Source organism: Sciurus vulgaris, assembly GCF_902686455.1.
Source record: "Sciurus vulgaris genome assembly, chromosome: 12".
In the NCBI taxonomy this organism is placed as follows: domain Eukaryota; kingdom Metazoa; phylum Chordata; class Mammalia; order Rodentia; family Sciuridae; genus Sciurus; species Sciurus vulgaris.
Genome location: NC_136473.1, coordinates 50,038,575 through 50,044,590, shown reverse-complemented (window position 1 = coordinate 50,044,590; position 6,016 = coordinate 50,038,575).

Genomic DNA, 6,016 nt, shown 5'->3' with positions numbered 1-6,016 from the left:
CTGACAGCAGGTAAATTTTATTTGTCATTTCTGTCCTTGAATTCTAGGATCTGACCATATTGAGCCTTTTCCTGACATCAAATGTTCTACATTCTGTCACTGGTAGGCATCTACACAATTGTTTTCTCTTCTCATAGGAGGATGCCATAATCTTTCTAAAGAATATTCTTTCAGTGAGTATCATAAGTGTTTGGCAGAGACCTGTCCCCAAAACTCTTGCTTTCCTTTCTCAGAAATTTGTAGACACACAAAAATATTTGCTTATAAAAATACATGTGACTATTTTACTAAGGATATTAGTAATAGATGGTTATAGGTTTTTTCCTTTTAATTTGAGTACATCCACAGAATAAAACATTATGCTTTCATTTAAAATAATATCCTGGAGGTTTTCAAGATGGCAGACTAGAGGGTGGCTGCATTTCATGTTGCTCCAGGACTCAGGATTCAAAAGAGGAGATATTGAGAGACTTGGGACCAACTCAAAGCAGCCGGGTGAGTCTCTCCCGTTGGGGAGGCGTCCCGGATGGGGCAGTGGTCCCGGAACGCAGGGAACTTTGTGAAGTAGAGCTGCCGGCGAGACGCCCCTCCCCCCGCTGGAGCAGTGAACTCGGACAACTGGGAGCATCGGAGAGGAGGTCGCTCAGCACAGCGCTGGGACTCGGAGAAACCACTGGGGCTCCGGTGGCTGCCCGGGAGAGGGGTGGCGGGGAGAGCTATGTGGACTCAGAGCACCGGGGCCTGCCCTGAGGAGGAGGAGGAGGAGGACCGTGGCCGCTTGGATTCAGAGTGACTGTACCGGAGCTGCAGGCGGTTGCCGGAGGGGGAGCTGCGCGGCGAGCTGTTTGGACTTACAGCGACTGCTTCTGAACACCGGGGCCTGCCCTGAGGAGGAGGAGGAGTAGCGCGGCCGCTTGGATTAGAAGTGACTGCACCAGAGCTACAGGTGGTTGCCAGAGGAGGAGCTGCATGGCGAGCTGTTTGGACTCAGACCACGTCTGAACACCGGGGCCTGTCCTGAAGAGTAGGAGGAGGAGGGGGAGGAGGGCGGCGGGTCGTTTGGACTCGCAGTGACTGCATTAGAGCTCCAGGCGGCTGCTCAGAGGAGGAGGCAATTGGTGAGTTGTTTGGACTTAAAGCGACCGCTCCTGAACACAGGGGGGCTGCCTGGAGGAGGAGTGCAGTGGGTCGCTTGGTCTCGAGTGGCCGCACCAGGGCGGCTGCCCAGAGGAGGCGTGCAGTGGGTCATGTGGATTCAGAGCCACTCAGAGCGACCGCTCCTGAACACCCGGGGGGGGGGGTACCTGGAGGAGGAGGAGGAACAGGGCGGGTCACTTCGACTCGGAGTGATTGCCCAGGGCTACGGGTGGTTGGTGGGAGGAGGAGTCACACAGTGAGTTGCTTGGACTCCTAGTGACCGCACCGGAATACTGGGCGGCTGTCTGGAGGAAGCGGTGTGCAGTGGGTCTCTGGGACTCAGAGCAATTGTACGGGGCCCCAGGTGGCTGCTCAGAGGAGGGGCCGCAAAGCCAGGCGATTAGGTGCAGAGCAGGGTCCCAGGATCTAGGAGGCTTCTGGGTGGAAGAGCCACACAGAGACACGCTTAGGGGCGGAGCGAAGGTTCCAGGACTGTGGGCAGATTCTCTGAGGAGGGGCAGCCTAAGGAGATTCATCTTCGAAGGATGAGGCTCCCAGGCCCAGGAGGTAGGGCCCGGCCCCTGGGAACTTTGCAGAGGAAGGCAGCCCAGCCCAGGCGGTAGCTGTAAATTGAGGGGAACCTCTAGGAGGGGAACTGACCAGCGAGACCTCCCCACCACGTGAGTCTTCCCTGCCAGGTGAGGTTTCCCCAAAAGGACGGTAAAACCAGAGACACAGGCCCAAACAGGCCTCGCCTCAGCCTGCAGCCTAGTTCCCCTTTGGATGACCATTGGTCAACAAGTGGAGGCACCTCTGCCCACTAGCAGGGAATATACCCCACCTGGAGGCCACCACTCCTAGAGAGGCAGCTTCCTTGTGGAGCACCGCATTATCAACTTCCTCCAAGACTTCAGCCTACTGAAGGCTAAGGGGGGATATATATAGAAATCTTCAGGGACATTGTAAGTCAATAGAGGAAATCTGCAACATCTCAGGAGTCCACTGATACCTGGACAATATGAGAAAACAAGGAAAGAAAATGCCGCAAACAAATCTAGATGTTACATCAATAAAACCCAAGACAGCATGGCAGAAGAAATGACAGAAAAGGAGTTCAGAATGTACATAATTAAAATGATCAGAGAAGCAAACAATGAGATGAAGAGCAAATGCACGCACTGAATGATGAGATGAAAGAGCAAATGCAGGCATTGAATGATTGCACCAATCGAGAGTTAAAAGAGCAAATACAGGACGCAAAAGATCATTTCAATAAAGAGTTAGAGATCTTGAAAAAAAACCAAACAGAAATCCTTGACACGAAGGAAACAATAAACCAAATTAAGAACTCCATAGAAAGCATATCCAGAGGATAGAACACCTGGAAGACAGAACCTCAGACATTGAAGACAAAATATTTAACCTTGAAAACAAAGTTGAACAAACAGAGAAGATGGTAAGAAATCAAAACAGAATCTACAAGAACTATGGGATATCATGAAAAGGCCAAATTAAGAATTATTGGGATTGAGGAAGGCCTAGAGAAACAAGCCAAAGGAATGAACAATTTATTCAATGAAATAATATCAGAAAATTTCCCAAATCTGAAGAATGAAATGGAAAATCAAGTTCAAGAGGCTTATAGGAGTCCAAATACACAAAATTACAACAGACCCACACCAAGGCACATTATAATGAAAATACCTAACATACAAAATAAAGACAGAATTTTAAAGGCTGTGAGAGAAAAGAACCAAATTACATTCAGGGGGAAACCAATACGGATATCAGCAGATTTTTCAATCCAGACCCTAAAAGCTAGAAGGGCCTGGAACAACATTTTTCAAGGCCTGAAAGAAAATGGATGCCAACCAAGAATCTTATACCCAGCAAAACTTACCTTCAAATTTGACGATGAAATAAAATCCTTCCATGATAAACAAAAGCTAAAAGAATTTACAAAAAGAAAGCCAGCATTAAGAACATTCTCAGCAAAATATTCCATGAGGAAGAGATGAAAAACAAAGAAGCAAATCAGCAAAGGGAGGAATTATCCTAAAGGAATTGTCAAATAAAGGAGGAACCAGTAGTGTCACACAAATAAATAAATAAAATTTTAAAAATGAACCATATGACCGGGAAACCAAATCATATCTCAATAATAACCCTGAATGTTAATGGCCTGAATTCTTCAATCAAAAGACATAGACTGGCAGATTGGATTAAAAAGAAGGATCCAACAATATGTTGCCTACAAGAGACTCACCTCATAGAAAAAGATACCCATAGACTAAAGGTGAAAGGATGGGGAAAAATATACCATGCACATGGACTCAGCAAAAAAGCTGGAGTATCCATCCTCATTTCCGATAATGTGGACTTCAAGCCAAAGTTAGTCAGAAAGGATAAAGAAGGATATTTCATACTGCTTAAGGGAAGCATAAATCAGCAAGATATAACAATCATGAACATCTATGCCCCAAACAGTGGCTCATCCATGTATGTCAAACAAATCCTTCTCAATTTCAGAAACCAAATAGACCATAACACAATAAGACTAGGTGATTTTAACACACCTCTCTCACCACTGGACAGATCTTCCAGACAAAAATTAAACAAAGAAACCATAGGTCTCAATAACACAATCAATAATTTAGACTTAACAGACATTTTTAGAATATACCATCCAACCAAGAGCGAATACACTTTCTTCTCAGCAGCACATGGATCCTTCTCTAAAATAGACCATATATTATGCCACAAAGCTAATGTTAGCAAATACAAGAAGATAGAGACACTAGCATGTATTCTATCAGATCATAATGGATTGAAGTTAGAAATAAATGAAAGAGTAAAGCACAGAAACTATTCCAACATCTGGAGATTAAACAATATGCTATTATATGATGAATGGATAACAGAAGATATTAGGAAGGAAATTAAAAAATTCTTAGAGGTAAATGAGAACAAAGAAACATCATATCAAATCTCTGGGACACTATGAAAGCAGTACTTAGAGGGAATTTATTCATGGAGCGCATTTAATAAAAGAAGTAAAACTCAACAAATAACAACCTAACACTACAGCTCAAAGCCCTAGAAAAAGAAGAACAGACCAGCACCAAAAATAGTAGAAGACAGGAAATAGTTAAACTCAGAGCTGAAAATCAATGAAATTGAAACAAAAGAAACAATACAAAAAATTGACAAAATACATAGTTGGTTCTTCGAAAAAATAAACAAAATTGATAAACCTTTAGCCACACTACAAAGAGAAGACGAGAGAAAAACCAAATCACTAAAATTCGGAATGAACAAGGAAATATCACAACAGACAGGATTGAAATACAAACATAATTAGAAGTTATTTTGAAAATCTATACTCCAACAAATAGAAAATTTCAAAGACATCACAGGTTCTAGAGACATATGAATTGCCTAAACTGAAGGAGGAGGACGTACACAATTTAAATAGACCAATTTCAAGTACTGAAATAGAAGAAGTCATCAAAAGCCTACCAACAAAGAAAAGTCCGGGACCAGATGGGTTCTCAGCTGAGTTCTACAAAACCTTTAAAGAAGAGCTCATTCCAATACTTCTCAAAGTATTCCATAAAATAGAAGAGGAGGAACCCTCCCAAACTCATTCTATGAAGCCAATATCACACTGATACCTAAACCAGACAGAGACACATCGAAGAAAGAAAATTTCAGACCATATATCCTTAATGAACATCAACGCAAAAATTCTCAACAAAATTTTAGCAAATCGCATACAAAAACATATTAAAAAGATAGTGCACCACAATCAAGTGGGTTTCATCCCAGGGATGCAAGGTTGGTTCAACATCCAAAAATCAATAAGTGTCATTCACCATATCAACAGACTAAAAGTTAAGAATCACATGATTATTTCAATAGATGCAGAAAAAGCATTTGATAAAATACAACATCCCTTCATGCTCAAAACACTAAAAAAAATTGGGGTAGTGGGAACATTCCTCAATATTGTGAAGGCCATCTACGCTAAGCCCATGGCCAATATCATTCTAAATGATGAAAAACTGAAAGCATTCCCCCTAAAAACTGGAACAAGGCAGGGATGCCCTCTTTCACCACTTCTATTCAACATCGTTCTTGAGACTCTAGCCAGAGCAATTAGACAAACCAAAGAAATTAAAGGGATACGAATTGGAAAAGAAGAACTCAAATTATCCCTGTTCGCTGATGACATGATTATATATTTAGAGGAACCTGGAAATTCCACCAGAAAACTCTTAGAACTCATAAGTGAATTCAGTAAAGTAGCAGGTTACAAGATCAATGCTCATAAATCCAACACATTTTTATACATACATGATGAATCTTCAGAAAGAGAAATTAGGAAAACTACCCCATTCACAATAACCTCGAAAAAAATAAAATACTTGGGAATCAATCTCACAAAAGAGGTGAAAGACCTCTACAATGAGAACTACAGAACACTAAAGAAAGAAATTAAAGAACACCTTAGAAGATGGAAAGATTCTTCCATGTTCTTGGATAGGAAGAATAATATTGTCAAAATGGCCATACTACCTAAAGTGCTATACCAATTCAATGCAATTCCCATTAAAATCCCATGACGTACCTTACAGAACTAGAGCAAGCAATTATGAAATTCATCTGGAAGAATAAGAAACCCAGAATAGCTAAAGCAATCCTTAGCAGGAAGAGTGAAACAGGGGGTACTGCAATTACCAGATCTTCAACTCTACTACAAAGCAATAGTACAAAAACGGCATGGTATTGGTACCAAATAGAAAAGTAGATCAATGGTACAGAATAGAGGACACAGACATGAACCCAAATAAATACAATTTTCTCATACTAGATAAAG